At 40.7% G+C, this 17,437-nt stretch overlaps 1 protein-coding gene and 1 pseudogene across 2 annotated transcripts in view; both read left to right on the forward strand.

Moving 5' to 3' along the window:
* The window catches only part of LOC139757573 (nephrin-like), a 943,851-nt gene that overhangs the window by 329,788 nt on the left and 596,626 nt on the right, over positions 1–17,437 (forward strand). The window lies entirely within an intron of this gene.
* Positions 345–9,858, forward strand: LOC139757490 (acireductone dioxygenase-like; annotated as a pseudogene).

Below are 17,437 nucleotides of genomic sequence, written 5' to 3' on the forward strand. Positions count from 1 at the left end.
TCTTGTGTCTCCCCTGATGATGTGATTATTACACGAAAGTACACTTGAGAACTTTTCGTGTTTCATTTCCCCGTGGACTCATAGGAATATATATATATATATATATATATATATATATATATATATATATATATATATATATATATATATATATATATATATATATATATATATATATATATATATATATATATATATATGTATATGTTATCCCTGGGGATAGGAGAGAAAGAATACTTCCCACATTTTCCCTACGTGTCGTAGAAGGCGACTAAAATGGGAGGGAGTGGGGGGCTGGAAATCCTTCCATCTCCCTTTCTTTAATGTTCCAAAGGAGAGCAGAGATGGGGGCCAAGTCCACCTTCTCCGTCTTGTGTCTGGTGGTGGCATTCTACACAGCCCTCGTGCTGGTGTGCTGCCTCATATCCTTCTGGATGTTGAGTGACAGACGTCCACCATTCCCACGAGTAGCACGGATCGTACTGCTGGCACTCTCTCTTGTGCTGGGAGTAGTGATTCTGCACCAATCTCTGCCGGTCCTCCAGACCCTTCTGGACGATATTGTAGCGGGGTTGGACTCACAGCTGTGCAGGAGGTACTGGGTGACAGACGAAGACCAGCGGCCATTCGAGGTGAAGGTAGTGAAGGACTTTGTAGTGTTCGTTGAGCTCTACAATTGGGTAGCTTCTTTCATGATGATGGCCTTTGGTAAGTCTGTCATGACCTCCAGCACACTGTTGTGCGTTATGGCCGCCTACTGGATCATTGCGGCGATACTTTCTCACGAAGTATTGGTCTTGGTGACTAGGGTGCTGCAGCATGGTCTGTGCAGGTTGTGGCGTATGGTGGTGTTCTATTCACAATTCCTACCCTGGGCCAGATTGCAACGTGCCTGTGAGTTCGTCAGACATTACCATCTAAAGGTGTACTCTGTGTGTTACGATATGTGGGTGCCTGTGAGAGGTACTTGTTTAAAAGTCTGGGCTGGCGTACGTATGACAAACTGTGTCATTACTGCCTACCTCTCTCTAGTACTCCTGCCCTGGGCCACCTACAATTTGCGGTCTATGTGGGCTGGCGTATGTGCGACATACTGGGTCATTACTGCCTACCTCTCTCTAGTGTTCGTGCCCTGGGCCACCTACAGATTCCGGTATGTGTGCTTTACAGTGCAGTCGTACACAAAGAGATTGAGTGAGGTGAAGTTTAAATTCCTAAGATTCCATTTTAAGAGAGGGGTATGATTCAAATCTTGAATCCCAGCTTCTGAGAGGGACCATCTCTTTTCTTATATTCTTTTATCAGTGAAATGAAGCACTTTATGCATATCAACATACGAATCTTCAGAAGTATCTGGACTCTTTGATAACATAAGAATGAATTTAGATTATCTCTCCTCTCGTTCCAGACAGGTCTGAGGGAATATGATGAAGTTCTCTAGGTAAGTAGGAGTTCATCTTTTCCCATAAGACTACTTAAACTCTCCCTCTATATGGCGTTAGGATTGACGGTTTTGTAATCATTTGGTCTGCTTCAATCCTCCATTGCTTCTGTGTCATAAAAGTACTTTAACACCTTATCTAACAAACTTTTGGCTTAATCTTCATGTTACAGCCATAGGATATGGTGGCAAGGATGAGAAGGCATGGCGGCGATGATGAAGTGGGGGGGGGGGGGGGGGGGGGTATGTTTTCCCTCCACAGTGGTGAGCAGGTGAGGTCTCAGTGGGCTAGAATCTACTATTTTATTCATATTCGCTGAATCGCCAGAACAATCTACTTTCCGCGGAGATGACGAGCCGCTCCTTATACGCGGAGGCTCTCGATAGGATGAGAGTGTGGCAGATCACAGACAGCTGCTCCTCCAGGCACACTGTTGCCGGTGAAGTGATGTAGGAACGTGACATCTCAACGTAGAATTTGATTAACCTATCCTTTGTTGAAGTTTGGAGAGGGCCGCACTGCTCCAGGATGTTTTCCCTGGTACACCAGTAGGCTTTGCAGTGACGACATAGTTTTTCCTTGTGGATGATAAGAATGAAAAAATTTCACCAACCAACGTAATGATCATCTCATTAGATGCGCTTGGTCTCTTCCACAGCATTAGCTCTATTCAATGTATAGTTATGAAGACTCGTTAATCTACTGGTCCATCACCTAGGTAAGAGCCCTTGTCCTCTTGCTGAGTCAACAACTTACCCCACCGCCTCTACAGACTTGTTTATTCAGATTCCATTTTCTATGTGACGACGCCTTGACCAATCTTTAGGAAATCTGATGACTCAGAAAATCTATTATAAGTTATATTTAGTATGTTGAATAGCGAAGCACTGTATGTCAAATTGTATAGATGGCATGGTTAAAGTGCCTCTCTTGGAAAATAAAAAAAAAAAAAACGAAAGGGGAGGATTTCCAGCCCCTCGCTCCCTTCCCTTTTAGTCGCCTTCTGCGACACGCAGGGAATACGTGGTAAGTATTCTTTCTCCCCTATCCCCAGGGATGTATATATACCTGGTTTAAAAAGCGAGATATACATAAGTATACGTATGTAAGTAGGAGAGATGGCCAGAGAGCGTTATTGGATTACGTGTTAATTGACAGGCGCGCGAAAGAGAGACTTTGGGATGTTAATGTGCTGAGAGGTGTAACTGGAGGGATGTCTGATCATTATCTTGTGGAGGCTAAGGTGAAGATTTGTATGGGTTTTCAGAAAAGAAGATTGAATGTTGGGGTGAAGAGGGTGGTGAGAGTAAGTGAGCTTGGGAAGGAGACTTGTGTGAGGATGTACCAGGAGAGACTGAGTAGAGAATGGAAAAAGGTGAGAAAAATGGAAGTAAGGAGAGTGGGGGAGGAATGGGATGTATTTAGGGAATCAGTGATGGAGTGCGCAAAAGATGCTTGTGGCATGAGAAGCGAGGGAGGTGGGTTGATTAGAAAGGGTAGTGAGTGGTGGGATGAAGAAGTAAGATTATTAGTGAAAGAGAAGAGAGAGGCATTTGGACGATTTTTGCAGGGAAAAAATGAAATTGAGTGGGAGATGTATAAAAGAAAGAGACAGGAGGTCAAGAGAAAGGTGCAAGAGGTGAAAAAGAGGGCAAATGAGAGTTGGGGTGAGAGAGTATCATTAAATTTTAGGGAGAATAAAAAGATGTTCTGGAAGGAGGTAAATAAAGTGCGTAAGACAAGGGAGCAAATGGGAACTTCAGTAAAGGGCGCTAATTGGGAGGTGATAACAAGTGGTGGTGATGTGAGAAGGAGATGGAGTGAGTAATTTGAAGGTTTGTTGAATGTGTTTGATGATAGAGTGGCAGATATAGGGTGTCTTGGTCGAGGTGGTGTGCAAAGTGAGAGGGTTAGGGAAAATGATTTGGTAAACTGAGAAGAGGTAGTAAAAGCTTTGCGGAAGATGAAAGCCGGCAAGGCAGCAGGTTTGGATGGTATTGCAGTGGCATCTATTAAAAAAGGGGGTGACTGTATTGTTGACTGGTTGGTAAGGTTATTTAATGTATGTATGACTCATGGTGAGGTGCCTGAGGATTGGCGGAATGCGTGCATAGTGCCATTGTACAAAGGCAAAGGGGATAAGAGTGAGTGCTCAAATTACAGAGGTATAAGTTTGTTGAGTATTCCTGGTAAATTATATGGGAGGGTATTGATTGAGAGGGTGAAGGCATGTACAGAGCATCAGATTGGGGAAGAGCAGTGTGGTTTCAGAAGTGGTAGAGGATGTGTGGATCAGGTGTTTGCTTTGAAGAATGTATGTGAGAAATACTTAGAAAAGCAAGTGGATTTGTATGTAGCATTTATGGATCTGGAGAGGGCATATGATAGAATTGATAGAGATGCTCTGTGGAAGGTATTAAGAATATATGGTGTGGGAGGCAAGTTGTTAGAAGCAGTGAAAAGTTTTTATCGAGGATGTAAGGCATGTGTACGTGTAGGAAGAGAGGAAAGTGATTGGTTCTCAGTGAATGTAGGTTTGCGGCAGGGGTGTGTCATGTCTCCATGGTTGTTTCTTTTGTTTATGGATGAGGTTGTTAGGGAGGTGAATGCAAGAGTTTTGGAAAGAGGGGCAAGTATGAAGACTGTTGGGGATGGGAGAGCTTGTGAAGTGAGTCAGTTGTTGTTCGCTGATGATACAGCACTGGTGGCTGATTCATGTGAGAAACTGCAGAAGCTGGTGACTGAGTTTGGTAAAGTGTGTGAAAGAAGAAAGTTAAGAGTAAATGTGAATAAGAGCAAGGTTATTAGGTACAGTAGGGTTGAGGGTCAAGTCAATTGGGAGGTAAGTTTGAATGGAGAAAAACTGGAGGAAGTAAAGTGTTTTAGATATCTGGGAGTGGATCTGTCAGCGGATGGAACCATAGAAGCGGAAGTGGATCATAGGGTGGGGGAGGGGGCGAAAATCCTGGGAGCCTTGAAGAATGTATGGAAGTCGAGAACATTATCTTCGAAATCAAAAATGGGTATGCTTGAAGGAATAGTGGTTCCAACAATGTTGTATGGTTGCGAGGCGTGGGCTATGGATAGAGTTGTGCGCAGGAGGATGGATGTGCTGGAAATGAGATGTTTGAGGACAATATGTGGTGTGAGGTGGTTTGGTCGAGTAAGTAATGTAAGGGTAAGAGAGATGTGTGGAAATAAAAAGAGCGTGGTTGAGAGAGCAGAAGAGGATGTTTTGAAATGGTTTGGTCATATGGAGAGAATGAGTGAGGAAAGATTGACCAAGAGGATAGATATGTCGGAGGTGGAGGGAACGAGGAGAAGTGGGAGACCAGATTTGAGGTGGAAAGATGGAGTGAAAAAGATTTTGAGTGATCGGGGCCTGAACATGCAGGAGGGTGAAAGGCGTGCAAGGAATAGAGTGAATTGGATCGATGTGGTATACCGGGGTTGACGTGCTGTCAGTGGATTGAATCAGGGCATGTGAAGCGTCTGGGGTAAACCATGGAAAGTTGTGTGTGGCCTGGATGTGGAAAGGGAGCTGTGGTTTCGGGCATTATTGCATGACAGCTAGAGACTGAGTGTGAACGAATGGGGCCTTTGTTGTCTTTTCCTAGCGCTACCTCGCACACATGAGGGGGGAGGGGGGTGGTATTCCATGTGTTGCGAGGTGGCGATGAGAGTGAATAGGTGCAGACAGTGTGAATTGTGTGCATGTGTATATATGTATGTGTCTGTGTATGTATATATATATGTGTACATTGAGATGTACATGTATGTATATTTGCGTGTGTGGACGTGTATGTATATACATGCGTATGGGGGTGTGTTGGGCCATTTCTTTCGTCTGTTTCCTTGCGCTGCCTCGCAAACGCGGGAGACAGCGACAAAGCAAAATAAATAAATGAATATTATTATTATTATCATTATCATTATCATTATTATTATCATTATCATTATTATTATAATTAACATTACTATTATTATTATCATCATTATTACTATTATCAATGTTATTATCATTTCTATTATTAAGATTATCATCATTAGCATTATTGTTATACTTAATCGTTGATTCCCGCGTCAGCGAGGTAGCACCAGGAAACAGACGAAGAATGGCCCATCCACTCATATACACATATACATAAACGCTCATACACGCAAATATCCATACATATGCATATACATATCAACATATACATATATACATACATATGCATACTAATACACAGACATATACATATATGAACATGAATATATTCACACTTGCTTGCCTTCATCCATTCCTGGCGCTAGCCCGTCCCACATGATACTCCCACATCACTACTCCCTGCTCAGCGAGGTAGCGCCAGGAAAACAGACAAAAAGGCCACATTCGTTCACACTTAGTCTCTAGCTATCATGTGTAATGCACCGAAACCACAGCTTCCTATCGACATCCAGACCCAACAGATCTTTCCATGGTTTACCCCACACGTTTCACATGCCCTGGTTCAATCCATTCACAGCGCGTCGATCCCGGTATACAACATCGTTCCAATTCACTCTATTCCATGCACGCCTCTCATCCTCCAGTTTGTTCATGTCCCAATCACTTAAAATCTTTTTCACTCCATCCTTCCACTACCAATTTGGTCTCCCCCTTCTTGTTCCCTCCACCTTTTTGTCAATCTTTCCTCACTCATACCCTCCTTGTGTCCAATCCATTTCAATATACCCTCTTCTGCTTTCTTAACCACACTCTTTTTTGTTTCCACACATACTTACCCTTTCATAACTTATTCGATCAAATTATTTCACACCACATATTGTCCACAGACTTTTCATTTTCAACACATCCACCTTCCTCTGCACAACCCCATCTATAGCCTATGCCTCGAAACCTCCTTCAAACATACCCATTCTTGCTCTCCAAGATAATGTTTTCGCCTTCCACACATTCTTCATCGCTCCCAGAACCTTTGCCCCCTCCCCAACCCTGTAAATAACTTCAGCTTCAATGGTTCCATTCGCTTCTACGTCCACTCCCAGATATTTAGAACACCACCTCCTCTATTTTTCCTCCATTTAAGCTTACATCCTAACCAACTTGTCCCTCAACCCTACTGAACCTAAAAACCGTGTTCTTGTTCACAGTTACTCTCGTTTTTCTCCTTTAGCACATCTTTCCAAACTCAGTCACCAACTTTTGCAGTTTCTCACTCGAATCAATCACTAGAGTTGTAGCATCGGCAAACAACAACTGACTCACTTACTAGACCCTCTCAGCCACAAAAGACTGCATAACCACCCCTCTCTTCAAACTCTTGCATTTAGCTCCCAAACCTCCTCATCCATAAACAAATTAAACAACCATTGGGACATCACAAGCCCCTGTCGCAGACCGACGTCAGTGAGAATCAATCACTTTCCTCTCTTCCTACTCGTACACATGCTTTACATCCTTGGTAAAAACGTTTCACTGCTTCTAGCAACTTACCTCCCACACCACATACTCTTACAACCTTCCATAAAACATATATATCTACCCTATCATATGCCTTCTCTAGATACATAAATGCTATATCCAGCCAAACAGTTTTTCTAAGTATTTCTCACACACATTCTTCAAAGCAAACACCTGATCCACACTTCCTCTACAACTTCTGAAAGCCCACTGTTCTTCCCCAATTTGATGCTATGTACATGCCTTCACCGTCTCAGTCAATACCTACCCATACAATTTCTCCCGTCTCAGTCAATACCCTCCCATACAATTTCCAAGATATACTTAGCAAACTTATGCCTCTGTAGTTTGAACATTCACTTTTATCCCTTTGCTTTTGTACAATGGTACTATGCATACATTCCGTCAATCCTCATGCACTTCACCATAATACATATATTCATTGAATATCCTTATCAATCAATCAACAACACAGTCACCCCCTTTTCTAATAAATTCCTCTGCTATACCATCCAAACCCGCCGCCTTTCCGGATTCCATATTCCGCAAAGGATTCACTACCCCTTCTCTCTTAAGCAAATCATTCTCCCTGACCCTCTCACTTCGCACACCATCCCGACCAAAACATCCTATATCTGCCACTCTCTCATCAAACACATGGAACAAACCCTCAAAATACTTACTCCATCTCCTCACTTCACCACACCCCTAATATTACTTCCCCACTTGCCCCTTCACCTATGTTCCCATTTGTTCTCTTGTCTTACGCACTTTATTTTCTCCTTCCAAAACATCTTTTTATTGTCCCTAAAGTTTCATGATACTCTCTCACCCCAACTCTCATTTGTCCTCTTTTTCAATCCTTGCACGTTTCTCTTGACCTTTTGCCGCTTTCTTTTATAAATCTTCCAGTCATTTGCACTCCTTCCTTGGGAGTATCGTCCCAAAGCCTCTCTTCTCTCCTTCAGTAGCAACTTTACTTTCTCATCCCACTAATTAATACCTTTTTTAACCTGCTCACCTCCCAGCTTTCTCATGTCACATGCATCTTTTGCGCAAGCCACCAATGGTTCCCTAAATACATTCGATTTCTCCCCCACCCTCCTCACGTCATTTGCTCTCACCTTTTTTCCATTGTACACTCAATCTCTCTCGATACTTCCGCACACAAATCTCCTTTCCAAGCTAACTTAATCTCACCACTCTCTTCTCCCCATCATTCTATCTTCCTTTTTGGAAACCTCAACAAATCTTCAAATACAGATAGATTAAGAAGGAGGCTATGTTTTCAAGAGAGGTAGATAGATAAAGAAGGAGGCTATGTTAAACAACCTACCCCCCCTCCTCCTCCACCACACCGGTTGCACCACCTCCTTCCCTCCACTCCCTCCCCCATTCTTCTCCTGCCCTCCCTCTTCCAGACGCTCCCTCCTACTACTTCTTCTTTTTTCTTCTTCCTCTTAACCTCCCTGCTTCTCTCCTTTTGATATGCGCGGCCCACTTACGCTCAAGTGTCAATCTTTTCCTTGCACGCCTTTCACCCTCCTGCATGTTCAGGCCCCGATCGCTCAAAATCTTTTTCACTCAATCCTTCCACCTCCAATTTGGTCTCCCACTTCTCGTTCTCCCCACCTCTGATACATATATTCTCTTTGTCAATCTTTCATCACTCACTCCCTACATGTGACCAAACCATTTCAATACACCCTCTGTTCTCTCAAACACACTCTTTTTATTACCACACATTTGTCTTACCCGTTCATTATTTACTCGATCAAACCACCTCACACCACATATTATCCTCAAACATCTCATTTCCAACACATCCACCGTCCTCCGCACAACTTTATCTATAGCCCACGCCTCGCAACCATATAACATTGTTGGAACATTATTCCTTCAAACATACCCATTTTCGCTTTCCGAGATAATGTTCCTGCCTTCACACATTCTTCAACGCTCCCAAAACTTTTGCCCCCTCTCCCATCCTGTGACTCATTTCCGCTTCCATGGTTCCATCCGTTGCCAAATCCACTCTCAGATATCTAAAACACTTCACTTCCTCCAGTTTTTCTCCATTCAAACTTAGCTCCCAGTTGCCTTGTTCCTCAACCCTACTGTACCCAATAACCTTGCTCTTATTCACATTTACTCTCAGATTTCTTCTTTCACACTTTACCAAACTCAGTCACCAGCTTCTGCAGTTTCTCACCCAGATCAGCCACCAGCTGATTCGACAGAGAATCCAACAGAAAATCTGATAATTCGCTTATAAAAGAAGGAAGGTTCATTCCATTTTCAGTTATTCTTTTGCTCATTTTGTAGAAAAACAAGGTTTAGCTCCGCGTCGCAATTAGCTTTGGATACTGTGAACTTATTCTGCAGATGATAGAGATTGTAGGGAAGAAGGTGCAGGCATGGCACATTGATAATAGCTCTGAGGATATGAGACTGGAGTATCACCTATCTCAACCTCATTTTTTCGACGTGGAAAATTTGTCAAGGAATACAGGAGTCATGTAGTGAAAGCTTTATCCTGAAAATTATGAGTCAGAGGGAAAGCTGAACCACATCAAAAGTGAGAAAGGTTACTCATATATGGATATGACTGAAGTGTCACCAGAGGAATTACCTGACTATGAAGAGAAGATAAACTCTTTCTATGAGGAACACCTCCACAAAGATGAAGAAAGTCGATTCATCTTAAAAGGCTCCAGATACTTGGACCTTCGCGATGAAGCTGATAACTAGATAAGGATTGAAGTGACACATGGAGACTTATTGATTCTGCCAGCTGGAATTTATCATCGATTCACTGTTGACGTCAAGAATTACATTAAAGTTATGAGACTATTTGTTGGTGAGCCACTTTGGACACCCTACTACCGGTCTGCTGGCGATATGGAGGCTCTTAAATTTTATGTAATGCAACAAAAAAGGAATTTTGGTGAAAAGAATTCAGATATCTAAAGATGTCTTTATGTTAACGCTACTCGAGATCTTCAATCAGAGGACCTGTTAATTGTCTGTAATTACTGAATCAGATGTAATCATGCAAGCATGATAAATTCATAATGGTTGGGTATTAGAAAGAATGCTTTTTCTAACAGATATGCACGGTGATTGATCTCAGTTACACAATGCACTTTTTTCTGGGAATTTTGCTGCTATATTGTGAAGGCGGAGGTGAAAATATTTAATGTTTTAGGGAAAGAGGCAAACAGTATTGGTGAGAACGGAGTGTTGAAAGTAAATGAGCTTAGAAAAGACTTGCGTGAAGAAATACCAGGAGAGAATGAGTGTAGAAAGGAAAAGATGAGGAAAACAAAGCAAGGGGAGTGGATGAGCAATAGGAGTAGGTGATTGTGCTAACTCGCTGACGCGGGAAACGGCGATCGAGTATAAAGAGCATTTCCCACGTATCTCCTATGTGTCCTAGAAGGCGACTAAAAGGGGACGGTGCAGGGGGCTGGAAATCCTCCCCTCCCATTTCCAATTTCCCAAAAGATTTAACAGAGAAGGAGCCAAGTGAGGATATAACCTCTAAGGCTCAGCCCTCTGTTCTTAACGCTACCTCGCTAACGCGGGATCTGCGACTATATATATATATATATATATATATATATATATATATATATATATATATATATATATATATATATATATATATATATATATATATATATATATATATATATATATATATATATATATATATATATATATATATATATATTAAGATCATAGTTCTTTGTTAACTTAATAACAGAAGATTCAATGATATTTCTCGTGGTAATAGAGTTAGAGTTAATAAATGAAATGGCATTACTCCAATACAATGATCATAGTTTTTAACCTGATTAAACAAGGCATTTGATTCTTGTCCCGTTCTTATACTACATTTATGCTGCTTAAGTCTAACAGAAAGAACCTTACCAGTCTGCCCAACATAAACTTATCACAGTTTCTACATGGCACTTTGTAGATACATCCAGGAGAACTTTCTGGTGAATTCTTGATTAAGATATTCTTTATAGTATTATTGTTGCTGAAGGCAACATTTACATCAAAGGATTTAAGCAACATGGAAAGTAAAGTAGAATTATTATTAAAAGGGAGAACTAAAAGATTCTTGGTGTCAATGGGAAGTTTGAGCTCAACTCTATAAAACGATTTCTTCGCTAACTAAAGGGATTTTTCAATGAAAGATTTATGGTACTTTAACTTAGATCCAATAGAATACATCTTCTCAAACTCATCATCAATAAACTCTGGGCCGCAAATACGTAATGCCCTAAGGAACACAGATTGAAAAGATGATAAATTAACTCCGTCATGTCGAGATAAGTAATAATGGATATATGAGCATACATTGGTAGATTCTCTGTATATGCTAAACTTAAACTTGTTTCCTTGCCTATGGGGTCATGCAATCTGAAAATGATAACATACCGTTATTTTCATTTTCTACAGTAAATTTGATGGAAGGTACTAAATTTTTAAGTAAGGGGAGCAACATTTGCAAATTTTCATTTGTTGACCAAACGCAAAGAACATCATCTACATAACTAAACCAAATTCCATTAGAAGATAAGATATCCTTTAGTAATTATGTTTAAAAAAAATCCATATGAAGATTACTTAGTACAGGTGAAAGATGGTTACCCATTGCTATACCAAATTTTTTAGCATAATAATCTCCATTGAATTGAAATACACTGCCTTTTATACACAATTTTATCAGTTTAATGAAAAGAGACTTTGAAACAGGTAAATGAATATCATCCAAGACATCAAACAAATATTCTAAAAGGTCATCAACTGAAAAGTGAGGAAACATCAAAGCTAACTAGTTTGAAATCAAAATTTACGTTGATATTATTAAGCTTGTTGACTAAATCTACATTGTTCACGATATCAGAGTTTGATACCTTACCCACTAAAGGCCTTAATAAAGAAACTAACCATTTTGACAATCTATATGTGATGGAGCCTCCTGAAATCACTATAGGCCTTGCTGGAAAATTCTGTTTATGTGTTTTGATAAGTCCATACACATATGGCAATGAAGGAGACAAAGATGACAATCTTTTGATGAGAGAACCATTATCTTTCAACAACAACTTCATTTCTTTATTGAAATGGAAGTTAACTGCTTCAAGGGGATTTTTACTGAGTTTATAATATGTTGTGTCATCATTTAAAAGATCATTCATTTTAGATAAATGGTTACTTTTGTGTAAAATCACAACAGTGTTAGCCTTATCTGCTTTAGTAATATGTATATCTTTGTCTTTATAAAGGCAATTAGGTTCCACTGGTTTTGACAAACTGGCATACACTACGCCCTTACAGATATTAATTTCATCATTAGTTAAATTACTGTATTTCTCTAAATTACAAAAAGACTTTCTGACATCAACACAGCTGGCTTCCCTGTTAGAGCACACAAAACTTAATTCATAGCCTTATGCACACAAGGAATCCTTATCTATTTGTTTATTAGACAGGGTTATCACAAAAGAAGGGTTTGTGTTCTTAGTCCAGTGGCTGTTTTTAATAAGATGGTCCAACTTACAATTTAGTTTGATTTGTAGCCTCTTGCGTTCATTCCTTAACCTATTATAGCAATAGTCCAACATCCGGTTTTTCCAATATGTCAGTGTTGCCATTTGAAAGGCACATTTCTTCTCTCTTGTAATACGAAACACCTCCTCCATTTCGACCTTCTTTAATTCAATGTGTTTCTTTAGAATGATGCTTTGGAATTGGTCAAATGGTCGACCAGACAGCTGCAACAATCGCTAGGGTAGGACAGATCTTGGTATCACTTGTTTATAAAGGCATTTCCTAAGGAATTCAAATCCTAACTTCAGTTGGTGGGCCTTGATCAACGATTTGGAGAAAGCAGTAACGAAAGGAGAAACTCCAGGACAGCTTGTAGAGAAATAATAGAAGAGCCGTGTGGAATCCAAGTTGGAAAGGATCACAATTTCGCAGTCCAGAGTTTATTGATGATGAGTACCCCAAATCTTTCTTTGATAAATCCCTTTAGTTAGCAAAGAAAGCATTTTATAAAGCTGAGCCCAAACCTCCGATTGACACCAAGAATCTTTTAGTTCTCCCTTTTAATGATAATTTTACTTTACTTCCCATGTTACTTAAATCCTTTAAGGTAAATTTTGCCTTCAGCAACAATGATACTATAAAGAATCTCTTAATCAGGAATTCACCAGAAAATTCTCCTGGATGCAACTGTAAAGTGCCACGTAGAAACTGTGATAAGTTTTATGTTGCGCAGACTGGTAAGGCTCTTTCTGTTAGACTTAGGCAACATAAATATAGTGTAAGAACGGGACAAGACTCAAATGCCATGTTTAATCACGTTAAAAACTATGATCATTCTGGTGACTGGAGTAATGCCATATCCGTTATTATATCTAACTCTATTGCCACGAGAAATATCATTGGATCTTCTATTATTGAATACAAAAAGAATTATAATCTTAATATTAGTGATGGTCTATACAAATTAGATAACTATATTGTTGATAAAATTTGTAAAATGATAAGTGTATCAACGCTCGTTGTCTGTCTTGGAAAATCACATGTTTACCAAGTAGCGTCCTAGCTTCATCTCTTCGATTTATATCAACTGACATATATTTCTCTCCTGTGTCTCCCGTGATGATGTGATTATTGCACGAAAGTGCAATTGGGAACTTATCTTGCTTCATTTTCCCCGTGGACTCGAAGGAATATATATATATATATATATATATATATATATATATATATATATATATATATATATATATATATATATATATATATATATATATATATATATATATATGAGTTTGGTAAAGAGTTTGAAATAAGAAAGTTAAGAGTAAATCTGAATAAGAGCAAGGTTATTAGGTACAGTAGGGTTGAGGGTCAAGTCAATTGGGAGGTAAGTTTGAATGGAGAAAAACTGGAGGAAGTAAAGTGTTTTAGATATCTGGGAGCGGATCTGGCAGCGGATGGAACCATAAAAGCGGAAATGAATCATAGGGTGGGGGAGGGGGCGAAAATCCTGGGAGCGTTCAAGAATGTTTGGAAGTCGAGAACATTATCTCGGAAAGCAAAAATGGGTATGTTTGGAGGAATAGTGGTTCCAACAATGTTGCCTGGCTGCGGGCGTGGGCTATTGATAGAGTTGTGCGCAGGAGGGTGGATGTGCTGGAAATGAGATGTTTGAGGACAATATGTGGTGTGAGGTGGTTTGATCGAGTAAGTAATGTAAGGGTAAAAGAGATGTGTGGAAATAGTTTTTCCAACAATATTATATGCTTGCGAGGCGTGGGCTATAGTTGTGAGGGGGAGGGTGGATGTGCTACAAATCAGATGTTTGAGGACAATATGTGGTGTTAGGTGGTTTGATCGAGTAAGTAATGAAAAGGTAAGAGAGATGTGTGGTAGGTGAAAAGAGTGTGGTCGAGAGAGTAGAAGAGGGTGTTTTGAAATGGTTTGGTCACATGGAGAGAATGAGTGAGGAAACATTGGCAAAGAGGATATATGTGTCAGAGGTGGAGGGAACGAGGAGAAGTGGAAGACCGAATTGGAGGTGGAAAGATGGAGTGAAAAAGATTTTGAGTGATCGGAGCCTGAACATTCAGGAGGGTAAAAGGCGTGCAAGGAATAGAGTGAATTGGAACGATGTGGCATACCCGGGTCTACGTGCTGTAAATGGAATGAAGTAGGGCATGTGAAGCATCATGGGTAAGCCATGGAAAGTTTTGTGGGGCCTGGATGTGGAAAGGGATATGTGGTTTCGGTGCATTATTACATGACAGCTAAAGACTGCTTGTGAACGAATGCGGCCTTTGTTGTCTTTTCCTAGCGCTACCTCGCACACATGAGGGGGGAGGGGGATGTTCATCAATGTGTGGCGAGGTGGCGATGGGAATACATAAAGGCAGACAGTATGAATTATGTACATTTGTATATATGTATATGTCTGTGTGTGTATATATATGTGTTCATTGAGATGTATAGGTATGTATATTTGCGTATGTGGACGTGTATGTATATACATGTGTATGGGGGTGGGTTGGGCCATTCCTTTCGTCTGTTTCCTTGCGCTACCTCACAAACGAGGGAGACAGCGACAAAAGCAAAATAAATAAAATGAAAATAATATTCATATATATATATATATATATATATATATTTTTTTTTTTTTCTTTTTTGGCTTTGTCGCTGTCTCCCGCGTTTGCGAGGTAGCGCAAGGAAACAGACGAAAGAAATGGTTCAACCCACCCCCATACACATGTATATACATAAACGTCCACACACGCAAATATACATACCTACACAGCTTTCCATGGTTTACCCCAGACGCTTCACATGCCCTGATTCAATCCACTGACAGCACGTCAACCCCGGTATACCACATCGATCCAATTCACTCTATTCCTTGCCCTCCTTTCACCCTCCTGCATGTTCAGGCTCCGATCACTCAAAATCTTTATCACTCGATTTTTCCACCTCCAATTCAGTCTTCCACTTCTCCTCGTTCCCTCCACCTCTGACACATATATCCTCTTTGTCAATGTTTCCTCACTCATTCTCTCTATGTGCCCAAACCATTTCAAAACACCCTCTTCTGCTCTCTCAACCACGCTCTTTTTATTTCCACACATCTCTCTTACCCTTACGTTACTTACTCGATCAAACCACCTCACACCACACATTGTCCTCAAACATCTCATTTCCAGCACATCCATCCTCCTGCGCACAACTCTATCCATAGCCCACGCCTCGCAACCATACAACATTGTTGGAACCACTATTCCGTCAAACATACCCATTTTTGCATTCCGAGATAATGTTCTCGACTTCCACACATTCTTCAAGGCTCCCAGGATTTTCGTCCCCTCCCCAACCCTATGATCCACTTCCGCTTCCATGGTTCCATCCGCTGCCAGATCCACTCCCAGATATCTAAAACACTTTACTTCCTCCAGTTTTTCTCCATTCAAACTTTCCTTCCAATTGACTTGACCCTCAACCCTACTGTACCTAATAACCTTGCTCTTATTCACATTTACTCTTAACTTTCTTCTTTCACACACTTTACCAAACTCAGTCACCAGCTTCTGCAGTTTCTCACATGAATCAGCCACCAGCGCTGTATCATCAGCGAACAACAACTGACTCACTTCCCAAGCTCTCTCATCCACAACAGACTTCATACTCGCCCCTCTTTTCGAAACTCTTGCATTCACCTCCCTAACAACCCCATCCATAAACAAATGAAACAACCATGGAGACATCACACACCCCTGCCGCAAACCTACATTCACTGAGAACCAATCATTTTCCTCTCTTCCTACACGTACACATGCTTTACAACCTCGAAAAAAAACTTTTCACTGCTTCTAACAACTTGCCTCCCAAACCATATATTCTTAAGACCTTCCACAGAGCATCTCTATCAACTCTATCATATGCCTTCTCCAGATCCATAAATGCTACATACAAATCCATTTGTTTTTCTAAGTATTTCTCACATACATTCTTCAAAGCAAACACCTGATCCACACATCCTCTACCACTTCTGAAACCACACTGCTATTCCCCAATCTGATGCTCTGTACATGCCTTCACCCTCTCAACCAATATCCTCCATATAATTTACCAGGAATACTCAACAACCTTATACCTCTGAAATTTGAGCACTCACTCTTATCCCCTTTGCCTTTGTACAATGGCACTATGCACGCATTCCGCCAATCCTGTGGCACCTCACCATGAGTCATACTTACATTAAATAACCTTACCAACCAGTCAATAATACAGTCACCCCCTTTTTTAATAAATTTCACTGCAATACCATCCAAAGTGCGTAAGACAAGGGAACAAATGGGAACATCAGTGAAGGTGGCTAATGGGGAGGTGATAACAAGTAGTGGTGATGTGAGAAGGAGATGGAGCAAGTTTCTTGAAGGTTTGTTGAATTAATTTGATGATAGAGTGGCAGATACAGGGTGTTTTTGTCGAGGTGATGAGAGGGTTATTGAGAATGATTTGGTAAACAGAGAAGAGGTAGTAAAAGCTTCACGGAAGATGAAAGCCGGCAAGGCGGTGGGTTTGGATGCTATTGCAGTGGAATTTATAAAAAAAAAGGGGGTGACTGTATTCTTGACTGGTTGGTATGGTTATTTAGTGTATGTTTGACTCATGGTGAGGTGCCTGAGGACTGCCAGAATGCTTGCATAGTGCTATCATACAACTGCAAAGGGGATAAGAGTGGGTGCTCAAATTACAGAGGTATAAGTTTGTTAAGTATTCCCGGGAAATCAGATGGGAGGGTATTGACTGAGAGGGTGAAGGCATGTACAGAACAACAGATTGGGGAATATCACTGTGGTTTTTGAAGTGGTAGAGGATGTGTGGATCAGGTGTTTGCTTTGAAGAATATATGTGAGAAATACTTAGAAAAGCAAACGGGTTTGTGTGTAGCATTTATGGATCTGGAGAAGGCATATGATAGAGTTGATAG

This window comes from Panulirus ornatus, chromosome 27 (genome assembly GCF_036320965.1).
Source record: "Panulirus ornatus isolate Po-2019 chromosome 27, ASM3632096v1, whole genome shotgun sequence".
In the NCBI taxonomy this organism is placed as follows: Eukaryota; Metazoa; Arthropoda; class Malacostraca; order Decapoda; family Palinuridae; genus Panulirus; species Panulirus ornatus.